Source organism: Lygodium microphyllum, chromosome 1, assembly GCF_053477565.2.
Source record: "Lygodium microphyllum isolate KBCC chromosome 1, Lygodium_microphyllum_v1.1.10, whole genome shotgun sequence".
NCBI classification, from domain to species: domain Eukaryota; kingdom Viridiplantae; phylum Streptophyta; class Polypodiopsida; order Schizaeales; family Lygodiaceae; genus Lygodium; species Lygodium microphyllum.
In genome coordinates, this window is record NC_141135.1 from 8,018,325 (window position 1) to 8,043,281 (window position 24,957).

Here is a 24,957-nt window from a genome sequence, read left to right on the forward strand (position 1 = left end):
ACCATATTGTTGTGTCAAGAGAAGGGAGATGAAGAGAATGACACTATGAAGAATAAAGGAAAGTAGGCAGCCAATACGATTGAAGCAGAGTTGGAGTTATTCATGGTGATCATTGAGGAAGTGTGTTCCTCAACACAAAAAATATCTAGCAGTGACTCATGGGTATTGGATAGTGGGCTACATAGTTCTATGAAGCCTCTACAAGAATCCATCACTTTGATGGTTGGGAATGATGAAAATTGCCCTACTGACGATATAGGCACTATTTTCTTTATTACTACAAATGGAAAACTCATGAATATTTCAAATGTGTTATATCTTCCAAAGATTAAGAGAAATATACTATCAATTGCTACTATAACTTATCTTTTCTATGAGGTGAAGTTCACTAAGACAAGTGTAGAAATGATCAATAGCACTAGCAAAGTTGTCGGCAAAGGAGAAAGGAGTGACAAGGTGTATGAGCTAAGTGCTCTTACAACCACCATTATTGTAGGTACAAGTAAACTTTGGAATGAAAGATTTGGTCACATTGGTTTTGGAGTGTTAAAGGAGATGCATATAAGCCACGGGGGGTTCACTCATAATAAAGAAGACATGTCACTTGCGTGCAAGGACTTCTAAAAAAACCCCTATTTATGAAGCTTGTAAGACTAATATATCCCCCTATTTAAGCTTATAAGATATATACATGTATGATTTTTTATGTATCCCCTTTCTTAAATGTAAGTTTTCATAGAACATATACTAACTTTCTTTTTAAAAGTTGGAATTATCCTAAGCAATTAAAATTATCAAAATGGTCATATCACAAACGGATTTATGTAGTGGCACTTGGATACCATCGAAGTATATGTCACAATGTTTTTGAGTGCCCGTGCCCCCTTACCACATGAGGAGAGAGAGTAGGGGAATCGAACCCCTTTATACTTAAAGTGACTACACCAAGAGAACACCAAGCTCTCTTTGGAAGAAGGGGAGTTGAATCTCTCTACCAAAACCATGGGAGAGTGCCAAACCCCCTCCCACACTATGATTAATTCAATAACCCTACTATGTGAGGGTTTAGGGTTTTAACCTTACTTGTCAAGGTCTCTTGTATGCCATGGAGAAACCAATCTATGGAGAGAGGTGATCAAATGCACCCCCCCTTCTTTTTTCCCTCTATCCCCTCCTTAAATTTAATTTCAATATAGAAAATTAAGAGGGTCTACCTATAACGTATACGCTTAAATGGCCCCTTCCAAAAACCCCCCTCCCTTACACTCACCTGATACCATACAACATCTATAGTGAACCCCCTCGAGGCATAAGCAAGGTGTGGTTTCTTACCTACCTATAGTAACTAAAATGAAGGAATAATGTGAAGCTTGTATGATGAGCAAGAATAGAGAAAAGTCTCCTCTAGAGTTGGTGCATGCTGACTTGTGTGGTAAAATGCCTACAAAAGCCATGGTAGGATCTTTTTACTCTATGTTGATCATCGACGACTACAATAGGAAGATGTGGGTATACTCTATTTGTGATAAGGCTCAAGCTTTTGGTAAGTTTAAAGAATGGATGAAACTTGTTGAGAATTAAATAGGGCAAAGTGTGAAGAATTTTAAAACAGATGGTGATGGTGAGCTCAACTCAAAGGAGTTTGAAGACTTTTGCAAGAGCAAAAGGATTAAGTGTCAATTGATGACACCTCATACACTCAACAAAATGGCATTGTTGAATGCCAAAATTGCACCATTCTGGAAATGGCAAGATGCATGTTTAAGGGAAAGGGATTTCCTAACCAATTTTGGATAGAAGCTGTTAATACTATAGTCTACATTCTCAATCAAATTACACAAAGACTCTTAAAGGAAAAACTTCTCATGAGGCCTATTCTAGTAAGAAACCATTTGTCTCACATTTTAGAACTTTTGGATGTGAATGTTATGCACATGTTCCAAATGATAAGAGAAACATGTTAAATCCAAAAAGTAAGAAATGTATCTTCTTGGGTTATAGTGATGAGAAAAAGGCTTACAAATTGTATGACCAAGAGGCAAAGAAGATCATAGCGAGCTGTGATGTGGTGTTCGAGTAGCCACATATAGTGGAGGAGGTGAATATATGTTCTTTCACTTTTTCATTTAGTGGAAAAATAGTCTACTATGAAGCTATCCCAAGAGCTATCCATACTCTCAAGGAGAAGGAAGCATCAACTTTGGATAATGAGTACAAAGTTCTCCAACTTGCAATCATGCCACTAAAAAATCCACTGTGGTGATGAAGCAACTCTATAATCGCAGCAGTTGTATGCCTACTACAATTGAGAAAAAAGTAGATGGACCAAGGAGGTCACTGATAATAGAGGAGCAAAGAAAGATTTCTACTCATATAGTCAATATGGCCTTGATGGTTTAGATTATGAGAGAAGTAAAGGAGCCAGCAAACTAGGAAGAAGCACTTGTTGATCCAACATTGGAGAGTAGTTATGCAAGCTAAGTATGACAACATCATGAAAAATGACACTTGGGAGCTAGTGGATCAGTCAAAAAACAGGAAGATTATTTGCACCAAGTGGGCATGGAAGGTAAAGTACAAGGCTGATGGTAACTTAGAAAACTACAAAGACAGATTAGTTACACATGGATTTTCACAAGTTGAAGGATTTGATTTCCAAGAATCATTTACTCAAACTACTAGAATGACCACTAATTGCACAATTCTTATAATGGTTTCCTATAAGAAGTTACCAGTTTAGAAAATGGATGTCAAATTAGTGTTCTTGAATGGTGACCTCAAGAAGGAGGTGTATGTGGCTTATCCACCAAGGTTTGAGGCCCCCCATTCTGAGAACAAAGTATATAAGTTGAAGAAGGCACTATATGGGCTGAAACAAAGTGTATAGATAAATTCTTTCTAGGTTTGAATTTCAAAATTTGTGCTCAGATACTAACTTGTATATTTAGAGAGACAGTAAAAAGTCTATAGCGATTGTCCTATATGTTAATGACCTTCTTATTATAGGTGACTATGAAGATATGTTCCATCAGAATTGAAAGGCTTTGAGCTTTGAATTTGAAATGACAAACTTGGGCTTGTTGCAGTATTGTTTGGGGATTGAAGTGTTGATATTTAGGCAATCATGGCTAGTGTGCCTCTTTATATGGAGTAGTTGGGCAAGGACATGCATGCTTACGGGATCCCATAAGCACAGTACTTCCCTTTCATTTTGAATGTAATAAGATGGTATTTTTTTCCTTTCAATCAAGTGTCTGAGTCATTATCCAACCACACAAGATTGTGTTTAGGAGTCCAAGTCTCAATCTTGGAACCTAATTCACTTCTGTGACATTCTATCTTCAACTCTATGTTTTCATGAGTCCACTCTATGTCTTTAAGCCACCATAGACATGCTCTAGATCCATGTTTTTCACATGGTATTAGAGCTCAGTCAAGCATGGCTTAGCTTAACTCTACTCTTTTCTCTACTCTCTTAGTCTCTCTCCACCTCAATCTAGCTCAGTGTCAGTTCATGACTTCATTTTCATATTCCACCTTGTGGGGCAGCCATAGTGGTGCACAGATCGGATGATGTATGCATGCGTAGCTAGCACTGGAAGGTCCCCAAGAACAAAAGAACTCTACTTTTGCACAAAAAACAAGAGAGAAGACTTGCACGACATGAAGCAAAAGACTAACTGGGTACAATTTCCCCCCATGCCTTGTGTGAGCGCTCCACAAAGCATGTATTTGATATGTTATCATCTCCAAGCTAAAAAAAAATAGCCCATATCACACTTTAGCTTTTGTGTTTGCTTTTGTCCCACTAAAGAATTAAAGCTATTGGGCGCCCAAACAGTCAGGTTGTGCCCAAATACAATGTCCAATAACAAATATTTAAATCGTGCGCCCATGCACATACAAAATAATAAAAATAAATGTCAGACGCTTCAATAAATAAGCGCGCCAAAATAAATATTGGCTCCACGTCTAAGATGCATGCCCATCAAAAATGATAATTTCTTCTAAATAACTTGAATACACGCTATCGCCTAGTGCTTCCCAATGCCACTGCTGCTTGCTCTACACATCAACTGAAGCATTCACAATTGTTAGAAAATAATAAAAATAAACCGACAAAAGTGAATACCTAGCAATCTTCAACTACAAAATAAATAAATTGGTTAGAACTCAATCCTAACCTTAATTTATTATGAGTGCGCACTCTAAACTCATAAACGTTCATTAATTTAAATATGTATTTTGTAGAATCACTCGCTATGGAATCACCCACTTGCACATTAAATTAACAAGACACCCGAAAAGGACAGGCATCCCCATCGACTTTTCACACAAGGAATCCACCTTGTGTATGAGCCTCGGCAACAAATATAACATAAAGATAAAGTGTTTGATGCATTCAAAAATTTCAAGAAGCATGCTGAAAATGAGTTGGGCTGCTATATTCCTTGTGTTAGGTCTGATGGAGGTGGAGAATATGTCTCTAAAGAGTTTGAAAAATATCTTGCAAAGTACGGGATCAGAAGACAGCTCACTTGCAGCTATACATAGCAGCAAAACGGTGTAGCAAAGTGGAAAAATAGGGTACCAATGGAGTTAGCCAGAGCCATGCTGAATGAAAAGTGTTTGCCTAATGCTTACTGGGCTGAAGCAGTGGTGACTATTGTATATGTGTTGAATAGAACCCCTACAACAGGGATTAATCATGTAACACCTTATGAGAGGTTGTATGGTCATAAGCCTGACATTAGACACTTAAAGGTATTTGGTTGCATTGCATACATGCATATTCCGGATGAAAATAGGAAGAACTTGGATCGTAAGGCTATCAAGAGCGTGTTTTTGGATTATGCATAGGATAGGAAGGCCTGCTCATGAGACGTTGATAAGCACAGATGTTGTCTTTGATGAGCTAGCTTCTTAGTATGGAAATCCAATTGCAATGGCTACTAATGGATTAGCTAGTACAGGTAATGTTGAAAACACCTCTACAATTACTACATCTATGAGTGGTGTGTGTCATCTATAGTGAGTCCTTGGTCAGTCCTTGGTTAGGATAGTTGCAGAATCGCACTCCTACGTCCATTGACACAGACATGTCAATGAGGGGAAGATTGGATAAGGGAAAAGAAAATATGTTTGAGAATGTAATAGGTCCACTTACTACACATTATGAGTCATCCAACAAAGATAGCTTGGACAGTCAGTTGGGGATTCCTTCTGTTATGACTCCTGGTGCAAGGAAAAATCGGTATGTACCGTCTCATGAGAGGTAAGCTCAGAGTGAGCCATAGTTGAGGAGATATGAAAGGGTGGTCAAAAAACCAATTGACAGACTTACATACACTGGATTTTGAGCCCATCACTATGCCTATATGACTAAGGTGAGAGGTTTCAAAGAATCCATTAAGTTTGATGAGGCAGTTGTAGATGAGAACTAGTGTGCTACCATGGACGAATAGTATTTAGCTTTAACTGAAAATGGAACATGGGATTTGGTTCCGTTTCTTGAAGGCAAAGTTCCCATTGGTTGCAAATGGGTGTACAAGGTTAAATACAAGTCGGATGGGTCATTCAAATACTATAATGCAAGACTGACTACAAAAGGGTATGTAGAGCAGTATGGCCTTGACTATATTGAGGAGACTTTCAGTCCTATAGCTAAAATGGCAACAGTTAGAATAGTCATTGCATTGGCAGCAATTAAAGGCTGGAAGTTATGGAAAATTGACATAAAAACTGCCTTTTTGAATGGTGACTTACAGGAGAAAGTTTATATATGGTGCTGCCTGAAGGCTATGTGCATCTGGATTTTTTGACACATGTATGTAAGCTGAAAAAAGTATTGTATGGGCTGAAACATGCACCCAAAGTTTGGAATTCTTGATTTAGTAGTTGAGAGATGATTTTTTATGTCGAGAAGTGCTTAAAAATAGCCAAAAATTACAAATATCATGGGAAAAATAGACTTCATCGAAGGCAGCGGTGGCAATCAGTACGATTTTAAGCGATAAGTCCCTAAAGCGCTAGAGCTAATTTTCATGGAAATCAAACGGTGGCAGATGGCCGAGCTGGAGTTTTCCTAGATGCAAAATGGCGTCAGGAATCCAACGCAAGTCTCGGATCTCCATTCCGAGGTCGTTTGATCCCCCATTTAATCCCCGCAAGGTTCGGGATTGTGAAGCAGCTATTGGATGTGGAAGCGGAGAAGAGCATGGCAAGGCCCAACCTTGTAGATTTCAATGCCACGGAGCCACCCGTCTAGATGGATCTGGAATCTGATGTCGTTTGCCCCTTCAAATCTGAAAAATCCACTTGCCGAAAGTGTAAATGCAAAATGCATGAACTAGATAAGTTGATTAAGAGTTTAAAAGCTCTTAACAAAGAGCCTAAGGTCACAAAACCTCACGAAATGAAACGATGGGGTGGGGGGGACACGTCAATTTTTTGTGCCCCATTTCCCCCCCTCATCGTGGTTTCCTAATCGGGTGAGGCAGGAGGAATGCTCCTGGGCCTGGAATGCTTCTATCCTTTGCCCTCCATCGCCACAAACAGATCGAGGAATGATATACTGAGTCAAGAGATCAAAAACCGGTCTTTCTCTCTCCTCTCTCTCTCTCCTGCATAGAGGCTATTCATGTGTAAGAAATCAAGAAGAAGAGGGGCTGAAGAATGCTTGTCTGACTGTGATCGGATTGCTTTAAGATGAAGAGGAGGCTATTCATGTGCAAGAAATCAAGAAGAAGAGGGGCTGAAGAATGCTTGTTCAGCGGATTGCTTTAAGATGAGGTTGAGGAAAGAGGTTCAAAACTGAAGAATGGTTGTTGATCGGTCTGTGGGCTACTCAGAATAATTATTAAAAAAACCCACAACACGCAAGACACGCGGTATGCTTCAATTTTACAAAGAAATTTGATTGTTTTGTTGTTTCATGGTCCAAATGTTGTTCATATGAGATGAAATTTTGTTTGAACCTTGTTTGCATCATGATTGAGGGCTCTAACTATAGAAATACAAAACCTGTAATGATTTAGAGCCGTTATTAATTCTTTTAAACCTATGAATTGATTGATAAACTTTGACCAACACTAAGATGACAAGAAATCTAAGCTGTGGGGTTAGACGAGTACTTCCGTTGGGGAAAACTTTGTGAGGAAAATCAAAATCTCATGGAACGCTGAATTATGAAAGAGTGGAGTTTGTGCGAATGTTTTGTTATATGTGTTAGTGATGCATCTTGGGGCCAATCCCCAAGGTGTAGGAGAGTTGCAGTGGAGCCGCAACCATCAGTCGAGATGTGCTTCCCTATGTGTGTATTACGAGGCATTATGCCTATATGTTATGGGATCTCCCTCTAAGAAGAAGGGAAGGTGAACATTGGACCACATATTGGATACAAATGCAAAATCGTCATAAACATTTAGTGCAAAGTGAGTTTTAGACGCTCCTGGCCCGTGAGGCCATGTAGTGGGGTTGTCTGTCGTATGCATGAGGTCCGGCTAGTGCCATAGCCAGTGCTGGCCCATTTTAGGTCCCATCTGTCGTATGCATGAGGTCTGGCTAGTGCCATAGCCAGTGTCGGCCCATTTTAGGTCCCATCAGTTGTGCGTTTTCCGGGAGCTTCCTATAAGTAGCTAAGCTAGGTTGTAAAGGGAACTAAGTTTATAATTTTCATTGGGAGTATGCTAAGCTAACCATAAAATGGGATTTTTTCAAGGATGGAAAACCTTGGCTTTCCCTATGCAAAACTTACTGATGGACTTAGTTAGTTATGTAGAGCATGAGTCCTCTATAGAAGATAATTTAGGTGGTGAGAAGAGTAACCAGTTAGTGGTTACCCCATCCTCTAATGCGATGGCATGGGCTGAGGTTCGCCTTGGTGTGGTCTCTACCTAAGAGAAATCATGTATAACCATCCATCAACCTAGAGGGCATGGAACAAGTATGTTGGAAGCTATGGCAGTTGTAGCATCAACAAGTGATTATGCTAAAGCCGTAGTGCCATGGGAAAAACCCGTCATATAGTGGAGTGCAGTTATGGCTGAAACATCCCATGTGGTGGGGCATCATGTCAAAATTTTAAGTATCACAAGGATGTTAGAAGCCCTAGATGTAAAGGGAAAACCTCTGCTTAAAAGACACGGTCCCCAGTTCCTAAGTGCTAATGATAAGTTTGCTTTTGATGAGGGACAGAAGCTCCTAGATAAAGCAATCATGGAACTACCTAGGAAGGGGCAAGATATGGAAGATCCTCTAAGAAAGGATTGGAATGACATGCTAAGAGCTATAGGTCTCCTTAGACCACTTTATGAGTTGGCAGAAAGGGACATTAAGGATAATATTAATCTCCCTACACCAGTAAAGGTGGAAATGGAAGAGGTTGGAGACCCTAAGACACTAGAGTTGGGTTATGATTACGAGGATTTTAATGGCCTAGCGTTAATCCCAAAGGAAAGGACTAAATGACCTATTCCTTATAGGGATCTCCCAGTGTTTCATGGGCTGGTTAATGAGAATTCGATGGTGCATTTACGAGAATATGGTCTAACTTGCCTTGCAAGTGGGTTCAATGATATTCATCGAATGCTCATATTCTCAAGTACCTTAAAGGGAGAGGCTAGAAAATGGTACTAGAGCTTCCCAAGGGGGTCTATTAAATCCTTTGAGGAGTTGAGTGATCGATTTCTAAATGAATATGAAAAGAAGGTGCCTATGACCCAAGTTTTAGAGCAGCTGATACAGATTAGGCAAGAGTCCTATCCTTCTGTTAAAGAATATGCTAGAGACTTTGATGATATTCTGAGGCTTTGGCCAAGAAGAGCTACTGCATTGCTAGGTGATATGCTATGTGAGCTCTTTTTAAGTGGCTTTAAGATTAACATGCAAATCCAAGTGGGACTGCGGAATCCTAAGACGTTAAGGGAAGCAAAGATGCATGCCATTGATTATGAGGAACATATTCAGAGATGCTAGGAAAACTTTTGGATTTTTCCCCGCTCAGTACAAGTGCATCCTAGCTTCCAACCATTTCTACAAGGAGACAGCTCACTTGTTGATACCAAGGTAGCCTATGAGAGGAACCTTGGTAGCCAAAATCTCCAAATAGAAAATGGCAATAGTAGGGATAATATACCCCCTAGGGATAAAAAGATTCCAAGCCCAACAAGTCCCATCAAGGCTAGCAACACTTCCATGAGAGATAGTTCTGGTGGTGAAATTGATAGAACCATTAGGTCTACAAGCTTAGGTGAGCATGCTATGAGTGGCTCTACTTGTGCTCCTAGTAAGGCTCTTGAGAGACCTTTCCAATTTATAGATGAATCATGATTTCAAGTAGATGTTGTTCCTTTTAGTAAAAGCATGGTTCCTATGGCTAAGTAGTTGTTGCAAAGTAGACAAAGGCAAGTAAAGACATCTTGTGTAGAGAAGATGCGGCATGCCAAAGGTCCACCCCTTTACTAAATAGAAGCCATAAGGCTGTGAGGCCATCTGGTAATGGTGATAAATCCACAGTGAGTCCATTGGACCAATGTGGGAAGATGAGGCAGTCTAAGAATATGAAAAGGGATATGAGTTGGGTTTGGAGGCCCAAAACCCCTAAAAATACTGTTGGTGTGTCAGATGAAGGGCCAGGAATTGCATGTGGACATGCTTTGATGGATTCCCAAGAGGATGCAACTAAAGGCCATAATGTGACATCTGGCAATAGGGACCGCTGCCCTGAGATGCATCTATGTGATGGGTCTAGGCTTGAAGCTCTGTCTAGTTTGGATCGTATCATTGACATATGTAATGGTCCAATTAGAGAAGAGTTGAATGATCATAAATCCATGATTCTCCCTGTAGGAGGAGTTACTGGAAAGTTGGGATAAACGATCCGTTTGAATGACGACCAAGGGGATGAGATATATCAACCTAATGATGTCATTCATTCAGCTCATAGTACCCAAGAAGAGATGGCCATTATTACTGAGATATCAGTACAAAGGCTTGGGCTAGTGGATCTACAAAGAGCGTAGATCAAGCTTTTAGCTGACTCACATGAGTAGCATGAGGCTAGTCCTCCTATTTTATGCTATCCTTGGTATCTTGATTAGTTTGATAGGATGTGTTGTATATGCCAAAGAGATCATATATTGCATGGATTAGAATGAACTATCCATTTTAGGCCAAGAGGGCTAGTTAGTTTACAGTCAAATGTTCTATTTCATTAGGCCAAGAGGACCATTTGTCTATCTAGTGCGAGTGCAGTTAATAGTTTTCTGTTTTAGTCCTGTGCCATATAGATTCAAAGAAGAGCTTGGAGGGAGCCTTTTGTCACACTAAAGCTTCTTGTGGCCCTATCTAGGTGATATCTCTCCTTTATGAGTACCTATCTTTTCATGCTATATGTGTCTGTGTACTTATGGGGGATTTCTTTTCTTATTGGGGATCGGCAATCAAGGTGTGAATTCCCAAGATTAGGCTTTGTATGTTTGAGGGAGGTCTGAGTAGTCATTGCCTCCTGCAAGGCATTGTCAGGCATTGTAAGACCTATTTTAGATGGGAGTTCTAGTGACCCTGTTTTGCTGACCTGCTAGGTAGCCATTTTAGGAATTCCTGTTAGTTGTGAGGCAGTTAGAGAAGCCTACTAAAATAATGATGGAAAGAGAAAAAACCCTAAATATCTGAAATACAATATATGAATATATGGAGGTGTGTAAAAAGGTGTTCTAATCCTTATAAAAATAAAAATGGAAAGAAAGAAAAATCTTTGAGCTGTTGTTTATCGCCTTGCGAAGGCTTGGTAGGTTCTTGGGGGCGAGACAAGACTTGGGGCCGATGCCTTGTCTTCCTAGGGGTGGCATATAGCTGGAAAAATAAGAATAAAAGAAGGTTGGAGCAAAAATAAAAGTGAGCGTTAGAAAAGGATTAAGTGTCTCCTTGCGCGGGCTTGGTAGGTTCTTGGATACCAAGACAGGACCTAAGGTCGATGCCCTGTTCTCCTTGGGTCAGTACGCTTAGCTCCCTCCTTTTTACACGCCCGAGTATGGAAAATAAAGGCCTCAAAGGACAATGTGCTAAAAGACAATATTTCTTGCTCAGGTAGGTAGTTCAGACCACCACTGAGGATTACCTCTTTGATGATTCTTGTTAGCTTGGTTGTGTTGGAGCAGTTGGTAAGTGACTAGCTTTCGACTTTCTGTCAGATTATGCTGGGCCTACTCCTCATGGATTTCATGCCTCGGTTTTGACAAGGGGCTAGGGTGAGAGCTGTGATGTGTTTTGTTGTGTATCTATTTTGAATCAGCTTGATGCTCTTTATGATTGTGTATGTGCAATTATGTTCCTGGGATTCGACAAGCTGAGTCACCCTATCCCGTGGTCGCCAATGAGAGCTGCATTTTAGGACTTGATTTGGACCCGTTCTTAAAGTGTTAAAGCTAAAAGTGTCTGAGAAGTGTTAAAGAGCCAATTTTCATGAAAAATCAAACAGTGGCGGATGGCCAAGCTAGAGTTTTCCTAGATGCATTTCGACATCAGGAATCCAACACAAGTCTCGGTTTGTCAATCCGAGGTCGTTTGACCCTCCATTTAATCCCCGCAAGGTTTGGTACTATAAAGAAGCTATTGGATCGGGAATCCGTAAAGTGCGTGGGAGAGGCCAGGTTGGAGTTCGACGCCACAAAGCCTCCTGTCCAATCGGATTGCAAATTGGAGTTCGTTTGGGCCTTCAAAATTGAAAAATCCACTTGCGGCACAATGTGAACACAAAAAGATGAACCAGTTATTTTAATGTTTTAAACGTTAGGCTTAATAAAAGCCTTGAAACTAATGCAAAAACTATTGAACAAGGGAAGCGTCAATGCACCTCCTCATTTTTGCTCGTTGCCTCTCCGATTCAAACTTGTTTGGAGAGAGAGAGGGAGATTCTCAATCAGGACATGGAGAGGAACAAGATGGCTGCAAGCTTGCCCGTTTGAATGGATGATTTAAAAATCTCATTTTTTAGTATTTCTCTCTCCTCCATCTCTCTCCTGCAAGGGGCAGTTTCCTGTGTGTGAAGAAGAATGAAGCCCGATTGGTGAATGCTCGTCCGGCATGGTACTGGATTACTTCTAAACCAAAGGTGGGCTGAAGATGGCAGTGTGGAGGTGGGTTGAGCATCAAACGGGCCCTGATTTGCAGAATCGCAACAAGTTTCAAAACCTGAAATAATAAAAAATACACGGTAATGTCATTTTTACAAAGAAAATGGCTTTTTTTTTCACATTTGATGAGGTTAAAAATGTTCATATGGGTTGAAAATTAATAGACATGTTGTTTACTACTGGTTTTAGTCTTTCATAATAAAAAGCTCAAAAAATATACATTTAAAGTGTGGGAAATAAATGGGAAAAACCTGAAAAGCATGGTTTTTAGAGTAAAAATAGGGTTTTTGGGCTTAAAATGGAAAAAGCATGAAACAAAAAACCAATAAAATGTACATGGTTGTTGTTTAAAGACTCAAGATCCATAGCTTTGAAATAATGCTAATTTTATTCCATTTTATTGATAATAAATATGGAAAAATAGGGAGAAATGTTTTTTAAAAGGGGAAAAAATAGGGAATGGATGAGGAAAATTATGGAAATTATGGATGTGTCTGTGAGTGTATAATGAGGATAAAGTATGAGGGTTTGCCTTACGTTATCCCCATTCATATATTTTTGTGAGTATTTATTGCTTATTTCGTGTGAAATACACATGAAATTACCCTTTCACCTATGCAACGAGGAAAAACCTTAAACGATAGGAGAGAGGGGAGTTTGAGCATTGAAATATGATATAAAATCTGATGCATTTGCTGCATTATTAATATTAGATGATGTTAAGTTAAAAAAAGGAAAGCACAACACAAGTGTAAGGCTCAATGTCTTCTCTCATTGCGGTAATTATGCATTAGTGTATGGAGACATGAAAATAATGGATTTGCACAATGCACGATGCTATTTTTCAATTGTTTGAGCACTTAATCATATACACATTTGCATCAAGCATCGTTAAATGGTATCAATTACAAGCTCCTGGATGTATAGCACTTGGTTTCTCTAGGACTTGACCCATGTAGAGAGAGTGAGCAACCCGGCTGTAAGTCTAGACGGTGGGTCAAAGGGGATGGATAAGTGAGGAGAAGTGCATTCCTGGAACATTAAGTATATTGGCACTAAGAGGAGAGTTTGTTTCGAATGTGTCTATGTGTGGAAGTAGTGCATCGAGGGGCCAATCCCCAAGATGTAGGAGAGTTGCAGTAGGGTCACAGCAATCAACTGGTGGTGGGGTGCCGTTGTGTCTATGATATGTGGCATTTATTGCCGTCATATGTATAATCTCCCTTTGAGGAGACGGGGAAAGGGAACATCCATTAGATTATAGACTATAAAAACGTAGTGATTAGTGTTTAGGATAGTGTATCCCTCGATAGACGCTCCTGGCCCGCGAGGCTGTGAGGTGGGGTTGTCTATTGAGGGCATGAGGTCCGGCTAGTTCCTTAGCTAATGCTCGCCCATTTTAGGTCCCATCAAGCTGACCGCTATTGTAGTTCGTAGGGTTGAAGGTTACCACAGGGGTTTGGCAGGAAAACTAGTCAAGATAGATGGAGATGTGTCTTCAAGAGATAGGTAGATACAAGCAAATGTTTGTGGGTTTGAGAGGAACTACACAACCTTCAACTCACCATTTATTTTGACTCAACTTGGAAAAACAGATCTCTATGTAAGACGGTTGAATAAATGGGTTAAGAGCTTGAAATATATGATCACAAAGATGGATGAATTGTAAACAGGAGTACAACTTCAATTGATAAAAGAAGAGTCTTGCCCTTCCTTGCCAATGAGTATAGCTGCCTATTTTAGCCAAGGCATGAAGAAGATCTTCAAGACACTTTCTCTTCTCAACTGATTAGTACAATGAAGATAGAGGATCAACAAGAAGACTGCCTATATCAACCTTTGAATAAATCACTATTGTTGGGTTTTCATGAAAAGTTCATGAGTTTCATGAGTTAGATCAATGTAACTTGAATAAAGTAGCTGCATAAAAGCTTCAACTTATAGATTGATTGTTATGGACAGCCAAGAATACTTCCAAATATTTGCAAGAAATCACCAAAAGACTTCTTTGAAACCGCCCTTGAATGGAGAGGAAGTAGGATACTATGTAGAGAGAATAACACGTCTAGTTTCTACTTGCACTTGTTTGGAGATGAAGTAGAACCTTTGTTTACAGGTTTCAGCCCATGAATTCCCTATTTTAGAATGAGAAGAAGAAACCAAAAGCATCTCTTAATAGTGTCAAAAGATGTCCTTGAGGTTTATTTACAAAGAGTAATGCTTATAATTACTTATATGAATTAAGAACAACCCATGTTCTCCCTAGATTAAAGAAGTGGATCACAAATAAAGCTTCATCCAATGAATTCTTTGTTTTGGGTAGATAATCCAAGATAAGACCAATATTCTCCCAAAGAGTATCTACAATGTCTTTTCAAGGCAAGAGTGTTTTGTTATAGCAATTACAAGTGAAAATAGAGTATGTCTTACTCATAAACCAAAAGAACATAAATGGAGCATTAGTGTGTCAAGAATTAGCCTACAAAGAGAGTAATTGGCTGCATAAAACAGTCCAAATCTGAGCTTAATGTTTTCCAAGATCTCCTCTTGATAGAGAAGAGAGATTACATCAAGAGGTAGGTGCATAAGAAAATGCCCTTCTCTTTTCTTCACAAATGGAAGTACATCTTGGATCATGTAAGAGATGCTTTGTAAAACAGGAATTCAATTCATTAAAGAGCATTCTTCGACCTTTCAGTTCAGCCCAAAAGTCTTGATATTAAAGATCAAGAAGTGGAACAAGAGGCTCGCTTGAAAGGAGAGAGTTGCTGCTCCATAGATAGAGACACAAACATTGTTCAAAGCTTCCTCTTTTCTTCTTCCATGAGCATGAGAATCCCTAAATGGGCTGCTACCCTCCTTTTTATACATATTTACCCTGTTTTACTCAGCCACCAAGAGAGGCCTTCCATTTTCTTCAATGCATAGGAAGGGAGATACTTACAATTCAAATGGAGGTTTTTGGAGTTGTTTGTGGTTGCATGGCTTGGGCTATCCCTTCGTGTGGTGGCTTGGATGCCTTTCTTCCTCTTCCATCCATGGTGCCTTGTTCATAGCCTGAAGATGCTTGCAAAATGTGGTGCAAAAAAGGAATGCCCCATGTAGTTCAAATGCTCCTCAATAGGTCCACATAAGCAAGGCTAATGCATACACAATATCCCACACTTGATAAACTTATAAAACTTCATATTCCTTGTAACTTATCTTGAATACACTTAAAATTTTTTAATATCATAATTACACAACCACATCATTGGGTCCTAGAAAATGTAACCCAAGGGAACCTACAAAATCAACTGCTCATGTCCATATTTCTTCTTGCTTAATGTTCCATGACTTACAAAACTTGAAGCATCTTCATGTAAGCATTGCAAGGATGGATAAGAATTAGTAACCAACATTAGTCATCTTGTCAAAGACCCATGATAAATTTATTTTATTTTAAGGCAGAGAACCCCCATCTTTATATACATCATGCCATATGCTAGTGGACTTAGGTTTTTATGATTTATTGCACTAGGCAAGTCTCCATGTAGCATGTCTAGATTACAAGTGACTAGTAAGTGATATATGTAAAGGTTAAATTTTTTTATGTTTAGACCATGGAAAAAGAATCCCATGGCATTCACCCCCTCCTAACCTGCACATCCTCTGACATGTGCCACCTTATGTATTACGAGCTTTCTTCTTTTGTCATGTCCTCTTCTTCATTTTTGAAGTCATCTTCTTCTTCCGTGTCTTCATGCTCTTGGATTATATCCAAGCCTTCTAACTCATATGTTGAACTTTCTCTTCATTTGAAGAGCTTGATTCTTTTTCTAGCTATGGGTTCCTTCATCCTTGTCCCATCCAATTTAGCCAATCAATATGTGACATTTTCAGGAGCAATCTTTACCACATATGGACCAAACCAATGCTTTACCATCTTGCTAGAAGCACTATATTGATTGTCTAGGCTGCTATCATAGAGAAATACCCAATCATTTTCTTGGATAGCTCTTGGTCGAAGTCGATGTTTCTTATCAAATCTTCTTCTATTCTTTAGTCTTGTTGTTTTTAGCTTCTCAATAGCTGCTTGAACATCTGCAGGCCTTCTTTCTAGCTGCCATATGTGCAAAGTCAGTAACTCTTCTCTACTAATGCTACCTTCCTCCCAAGGTAGAAGAATCCATGTGAGAATAGATTCTTCGATTGGCATAATTGGATGCTGCCCATACATAAGTTTAGTTGGCATATAGCCAGTTATGGTACTATGAGTAGTCCGGTCAGCCCATAATGCAAAAAGCAGCATTTTAGGCCATTCTTTGATCTTTCCCCTACAAGACTTTGTTAGAGCTTTAAGAATAGGCTAATGCCCTCTCTCACTCTTCCCATTGCCTTTAGGATTGTAGACGAATGTCAAATCCAACTTAATACCCAATTGAGCAAACAAGTTGCATGCCTCATCAGCATCCAACTCTCCTCTATCTGCGGTTACTTTACCAACCGAGCCATATTTGCAAAATACTTCTTCAAGTAAAAAGTGACAAACAACTTGGTCTTGGTTGTTAAAGCTTTACCTTCAACTTGATTGGTTAGATCCTCCCTTGCAAGCACTAAATATTGCATATTTCATATTCCTGTAGGCATGGTTACAAGATCAATAACCCATCTATAATGTATAGACAAGGGATAAGGCGGTTGTAACTTGTCTCGATGCTTAACCATAGAGTACATTTGACACACATAACAACTTTCAACAAAATGCTCTTCGTCCCGATACATGTTCTACCACCAATATTTTTCTTTGACTTTAATAAAGGTTCCCCATATGCCTCTATGGCCAGCCCACAAGCTTTCACGAAATTCCTTCATTACCTGTTGTTGCAATCTTTTGTAACCTAAAACTCGAACATGCACTCCTTTTTTCTTCTTTGTGAGCTTCCATAAATGCCCATCTTTAAGAAGAAAACCATAAGCTTTTCTCTTAATATGCTTAAACTCATCATCAGTCCAAGTCTCCTTCTTCTTCATTATGCTCAATAATTGGCTAATATTCTTCATAATCTTCTCCAAGGAAATGAATTAGAACTTGAACAATGCAATGAGCATGCTGGCTTCTAGTTGACCACCTTTCTTCGACCATAGGCAAATCTTTGATCTTTGTTGTTGTTTGCTAGTTTACAACAAAACCTTTTCTTGTTCTTGCTGCACTTAATGTTGTTCCATTAAAAAGATCAGCTACAATTGTTATTTTCAGCTTTGGTTATGTATAAGCAGTAACTAAAAATGTATTTTTAGCAATCATAGAATGAAATTCAGCAAGTATAGATTCTTCATTTTCATCTTCTTCCATCAACTCCTCTTCATTGTCATATCTCGCACATGGCAACATGTCAACAACTTGATTCTCCTTTCTTGCAATATACTTTAATTCGGGGTTGAGAGATTTAATATATGCAATCCATCTTAGCATAGCAATGTTCGGTGTAGAGCAATTGGCAATCATGCCCAAGAGTGGAAGACAATCAATTTCTACCACTACGGAAGCACCTATAAAGTATTCACGATCACACTTTAATGCTATTACAACTCCCCACAATTCCCTTTTTACTTGTGCATACCCTCTTTAATGTTCATTGAGAACTTTTGCTCCAAAACAAATTGCATACTTGTTACCTTCAAGATCTTCTTGGCTTGTATCTACAATAAGGATGATGGGTTGTCCATTTGAATAATTAGCCCTTTTGAGAGTGGGGGCCAAAGTTATCAGCTTTTTTAATTTGTGTATAGTGTGAGTATGTTCTTTGCCCCAAAAGAATCTTTGGGCTTTTCTTAATAATTGAAAAATATTTTCGGCTACATGAGCAAAATGTGGTATCCATATGAGATAGAATACACATGCACCAAGAAATATTCTCATCTCTGAGATATTTGTGCATTCTTCTTGCATTTTGCTGATGGCATCTATTTTGATTGGTGAAGGTTTACATCCGTAGGGCCCACATAGATGTCGAACCACTAGGACTTTTTCAACTCCAAAAATTGACTTAGCTTGAGAAAGGGTAAGATGAACCTCTTCTAGCCTTGTCAAAATTCGATCATAATCATGAATATGGTTAACTACCAATGTCCTGCAGCCATGTTCATCAATCTCGTCATTTCTTTCGTGGACTTCACATCCTTTGATAGATACATCATCAAGAAAAGGAAGAGTAAGCTGTGGAATAATGTCTCTTAAGACTTTGTGCATGACATTCATCATATGGGCCACAGAATTTGTTGCACCTTGTGGTAGGGTACACATGAGGACCAATCCAAGAGGTCTCTTCATTGTGGTAATGTCTCGGCTTCCTAATGAAAGCTGAAATTAGTCATATCTTGAATATAGATCGCCCATGGTATAAATTGTTGTCCTTGCAAAAGCTTTAGCAAACTCATCAACAATTGGGCCCAATGCAACATTTCAAATTGTGACTTAATTAACAGGTTGTAGATCTTGAATGAATCATAAATTTCGGTTTTTCTTGGGTACAGTAAATAATTGATTTGATTAAAGTGCTGAAGAAGGTTCTAAAATCTTCATTTTGATCTTTTCATTAAGGAAACTCCAGTAATTTGGGCAAATGTGCCCTTGGAACAAGAATAGGCTTGAGGTTCCAAGGTACATGTGGAATCATAAAAATGACCATTGGAGTCACAATATTTGGATCTACACAACCTATTTCACTTGGCTAAAATGCAAAAGCTTTTCCATGCTTCATTAGCATTTGCATAAAAAAGATTATTTTTCAGTCGGTAAAAGGAAATAATTATCTCCTATTTTGAGCTCTTTTATACTTTCAGATGTAAACTTGTGACCAATGTTGGTAGGATCATGAAGACTTGGCTGATTTTTTGCCCTATCAGTAAGCCTTTCACTTTCAAGAGGCAGTGGGAATTGACTTTCTTATCCATCGTCTTATATTTTGTCTCCATTTGCACTTCAGCTTTGTTCAGAAAACCAATGTCTTCTTGTTCAACAAATTCTTGAATTGTTTAATAAAAATCCAATGTACATACTTCTATAGATTGATTTTCAACTTGATTTTCTGCATGAACAGCTGCATATATTTCAGCCAATATGTTAGTAGTAATTAGTCCAAAATAAATACCTAAAACTTCTTTATTTTTAGCTATCATATCATAAGTTTTTATCTCCCTTTTGACATGACATAAATATTTTCTTTCAACTTTAGTCATGGCTGGAAGAGACTTATAATAGCCCATACTATTGGCTGTACATACATGAAGATTTAAAGACACAATTTCTAGCATGAGGAGGCACAATCTTTTTACATGAAGCATTACCATAGCCTCCCTTTACAGCAGTGCAGCCTGAAAACCCTTGAATTCTCGAGCATTAGGAGGCACAGGATAATCTCGCAATTGATCTCTGTTTCAATGATGATTTACACACAGTAAGAAATTGGACAGCTCGTTCATTATCCTTGCTTCAGATTCGAGCATAGGAAGAACCATCATCAAGAGCTTTTGTTTCCAAGTAGGCTTCAGAAATGTAAGGTTGCCCAAGAGTGATAGGGTGACTACAAGATTCTTGAACAAAGAAGTGAAAATTATATTTTATGTCTCCAATAGTTACCTGCACATTAGGACATGCAGCATATAACTCTCCAAAAGAGTTGTTTGTAACTCTCACTCACCAACCTTGATCAACATCTATGGGCCACTCGTCGCTTTCATAGAGACTCCTTGCCATGACATTTATCTCAAAACCATAGTCTAAGAGTGCAATACATGGTATTTCTTTTTCTCTAAATTTTATGACTGTTTTTGTTTTTTCTCTTGCCCAATGTGTATGGGAGTAGTGAGTGTTTGGAATGAATTGAGCTTCTTCCTCATCATGCATGTGTTGTAGATGGTCTTCTTTTTGAGACATGGCCTGCCCAACTAGTTTGGACCAGTCAAACATTACATTTTTAGCCTTCACTTCTTTAATTTTTGCATTTTTCTTTCTTTATCTTCAGCTTCAATTGCTGCAATTAACTCTTTAACTGCTTTAAGCTGAATTCCTTGTGTAGTCAACTTCTCTTCATCTTGCACAAAAACTCAAAGAGCTTGCAAAAAAGCATGCACTATTTCTTCAGCATCTTCACTAACGTATTGTCCTTTTCTTTTGATTACATTAATAATTACATCATGAAATTCACATTTGGCAATTCCAAGAATTTCGCCTAAGGTAAACTGAATTTTACATTTCAGAATTCATTCTTCCAAGACTTGTTTGAGATCAGTTGTAGTTTCTATGTCAGATTGCAATTTATAGCCTGGCTGCTTGCCTTTCTTCTTTCCTTTGGCCTTCTTAGTTTGCGGCGCATCTTCCATCTCTTGAACTAGGGTTGTATTTTCAGCAGGGTTTGGATGTTCATGTGTTTTTCTAGTTATCCATTTTGGAGGGCCAGAAGGGGAAGGACCAGATTCATCTTCTCTTTTCCTCAATCAAGACTTCTTTATGATTGACTTTAGCCAAATGTGCAAAAGAAAAAAAAGAATCTATTGGTTCTTTCCAACCAGTTATTCCTCAAATGCACTGATTAGCATTAGTCAAATCATCTTTGACTGCTTTATCGCATTCCATTTGATCTAATACCTGCATCCATATTTTAGATTACACATCAATTTTACATGATTTCAATTTAGATTTAGTTGGCTCAATTTGCAACCCATAGGTAGCGGCATCAATTGCTATGTAGTCATTCTTTACAGCTAAATCTTCAAATCTTTTCTTCATTCCACCATTGCCAAAATTTAGCTCCAGTGGAGGACCAATTTCAGCTGCATGAATTTTCACATCTTTCCAAAAGATGAGCTTGTGTGCTTCAGCCTCACGGAAGGTAGAACACTCCCTCTTGTTATGTTGTTGGCTGTCACACCAAATACAGTGCCTTTTATGTTGAGATGGCAAGCTCAACACGTGCAGACGTTAATGATGGACCGCCTAGCTAGATGGGTCTACATGTCTACACTTAGCACGTTGATGGTCATTATGATACTCACATGGCCATTGAATTATCACTTATTATATTTAGTTTGTTACACCTACCTACATCTGGCAAAGATATAACGCCAACCGATTGGTATAGTCTATTATGCACTCTTTGACTTAGTAGACCACTTCCCTTTATGTTGTATCTTATCTATACTTTGTGTACATTGTATAGTGTGTGGAAGAAGAAGAAGAAATGAGGAAGAAAACGTTTTGGCGTCCATCTCTCTTCTTTTGTTCTTGAGTGAGCTTCCTCTTGTGTATACAGTGCGTTTGGCGCAACAGCTTAAGCAAGTCCCCCCACCACATGATTCTTGACATGGTATAAGAGCCGTGCCACTGAGAGAGGCTCATTTTGAAGGCTGAAGTAAAGGAAAAGAAGCAAGGTTTGAGCAAGCAAGCAATGGGTAAGAATCTCTCTCATTCTTCCAATCTTTCTCTTGGATAGTGCCTGTGGAGTCACCAGAAGCATGGTAGAGTGAAAATCTCATATTGCTGTGAGATTTGGTATGCAAGCAGAGCACTCTATATTCAAAAAATGAGCTCTTCAGGGCATCCCCATAGTTTTTTTGGGCATCTTAGGCCATTTCAGGCCCTGTTTTAGAGCCACAAGGTTACAGACAACAGTTTCAGGGTACATTGTGATTTCAGCTATATTGACCGAAAGTGGATGCATAGGTTAAAGATTTTGAATCTATAATTTTTGGGATGTTTGCCCAAGAATAAAATATAAGGTTTATATATGAATAGGCTGCATATTACATGTACTATTGAGCAATCAGTGAAAAAGATTGCTTAGTGTATTGTTGTGCACTTGTTGTGAAAGGCTGCAGAAGACTAGCTTGCTATGTTGTATCCTTTTTTTGTGACAATGGCCGAGAATAGTGGAGATCCCATTATTTAGAAGCTCGAAAAAAACTACCCTTCATGGAAATTCCGTGTGACAAGCTTCCTCATTGGAAAGGACCTTTATGAGTTTGTTTCAGGTGAACAAAAGGAGCCAGAGCTGGGTATCCCTCTAACTACACATGAATTAAAAGCATGGAAAGAATGGAATGCAAAAGTAAAAAAGGTGATGTAGTGACTATCTAGAGTCATTGATAATACAAAGCTGGGACATAATAGGAATGCAGAAACTTCACATGTAGCTTGGATAATTTTTTAGAACTATTTTCACTAAATACAAAGGCATGGAAGATTCAAGTCAAGCAAGAGTTGAATACCTTGAAGAAAGGAAAAATGACTGTCAATGAGTATGTTTTGAACATGAGAAGCATTGTAGATGCTTTAGCAGCAATTGATGCAATGCTTGATGATGATAGTTTTGTTTCATCCACTTTGAACGGCCTTAATAATGAGAAGGCATGCAAATCATTTGTTACTTGACTATATGTATGGAAGCCATTTCCAAATTTTGATGAGCTAGTCTCTCTCATGATTACCAAAGAGATCAATATGCAAGGTGACTCGTTTGAAAGAAATGGTGACCAGGTCCAAGCACTTTACTCAAGTTAAGGAAGGGGATGTGGTAGATCCTCTTTGAGAGGCAGTGGTATGGGACATGCTGGCGATAACCAACAAAATAGGTTCAATTAGCCATTTTGTGAAATGCAGGTTTCAAGAGGCCGAGGAAACTTTAGAGGCAAGGGAGCTCTAGCGGAAGAGATGAATGGTAGAATAGAGGTTCTAGAAATTCCGCTATTGTCTTCTACTATTGTGGCAAGATAGGTCATATTGCAGCCCATTGTTATGCTAAAAATGATGATATTCACAATGGTAAATTGCAGCAAGGAAACTATACATCGTCTTCACAACAAAATGAAGACAAAAATGAGTGTTTGTTTGTTATGTAGTATATGATGAATGCAATTACAGGAAAGGGGACACATGATAATGTATGGTATGTCGATTCAGATGCATCTAATCATATGACCAGTCATGTTGAATAGTTTGGAGAGATGCAAGACTTACAAAATCCAGGTTATGTGCAGATGAGTGATGACTCATGCCACCAAATTTCACATATTGGAAAGGTTCCCCTATCCTTGCATGATGGCTAGACAAAGAGTTTGACAAATGTATTACATGTGCCTTCAATCACAAAGAATCTAGTGTTTATTGGCCAAATGATAGAGCAAAGGTTGCACGTCTGATCCAATGCAAAAGGTTATTTTGTAGAAGACTTTAATGATAAGTGCAGGTTGGTTGCAAAAGGAAGTAGAGTTGGCTGCATACTCACTTTAGATGTTGGAATTCCTGCAATGGATGCTACTATGTATGCTAAAGGAAAAGGAGTGGCTGCAGACATTAAAATATGGCATAAATGTATTGGACATGCAAATGTGTAAATGCTCAAATTAATGCAATCCAAAGGATTAGTTATAGGGTTGCCTTCCTTTAGAGTAGTAGAATTTCATAGAGTAGTAGAATTTCATAAAGACTGTGAAGCATGCCAGTTTGGTAAGTAGGCAAGACAACACTTCTCGCACGATAGAGAAGTAAGCAGAAAAATACTTGATGCAGTGCATACAGATGTTTGGGGGCCTAAAGAGAATGTATCTCTTGGTGGTAGCAAATACTTTGTCACATTTATTGATGACTATTCAAGGAAGCTATGGGTATATTTCATGAAGGAGAAAAGTGATGTATTTGAGCACTTCAAATCTTTCAAGGCAATTGTTGAAATAGAAACAGGCTTGAAGTGAAGTGCTTGAGATCAAATGGAGAGGGAGAGTACCTCTCTAATGAGTTTAGTGGCTTCTTAAAAACTCATGTGATAAAGAGGCAATTTACTTGCAAGTATACCCCACAGCAAAATGGGATTGCAGAAAGAAAAAATAGGCATATTGCAAAAGTTGCACGAGCATTAATGGATGAAAAGAATATGCCAAAACATTTTTGGTCTAAAGCTGTCCATACTACTGTCTATATTATGAACAGAACCCCCATAACTGCAGTTCATGGAATGACTCCCGAAGAATGCTTTACTAGCAAGAAGCCCGATGTATCACACTTGAAGGTATTTTGCTACATTGCATATGTTCATGTGCTAGATGAGCTACAGAAGAAGCTTGATCCAAAGGCTGAAAAATGTATTTTTATTGGATACTCTTTAGAGAGCAGAAAGGGTATCATTGTTATAACCCTGTCATAGATGAGTTTAGAGTGAGCAAGGATGTTATCTTTGATGAGATGAATAGTTAGTATGCACCTACTAGTGATGTATTAGATATTTAGAGTATCCCATGTATGTGTGCACATTAAAGAAGGCACTCTATGGGCTAAAGCAAGTAGCTAGAGCATGGTTTGACAAGATTGGAGAGTATCTTGTCAATATTGGATTTTGTATTTCTGATGTTGTTTACTCACTTTATGTGAGAAAGGGGAATGCAGGTTTGGTCATCATAGTTATCTATGTGGATGGCTTGACTATTACAGGTGACAATGACAATGGAATTGCTAAAGTTAAGGACTTCTTGAAGAAGAAGTTTGAGATAAAGGATTTGGGTGAGGTGCGATACTTTCTTGGTATTGAGGTGATCAAATGTGATGATGGTATATGGCTATCATAAAGGCAATATGGCCTGGATATGTTATCCAAGTATGGTATGATAGCATGTAAGCATCTTTCAGTACCATTGGAGCAAAATGTGAAGTTTGAGTTTTGACATTGGGGATGAGATAGAAGACCCTACTATGTTCAGGAGGATAGTAGGGAGTTTGATTTACATGACTATCACAAGGCCAGACTTGAGCTATGTTGTTGGCCTTGTCAGTCAGTTTATGAAGATGCCTAGA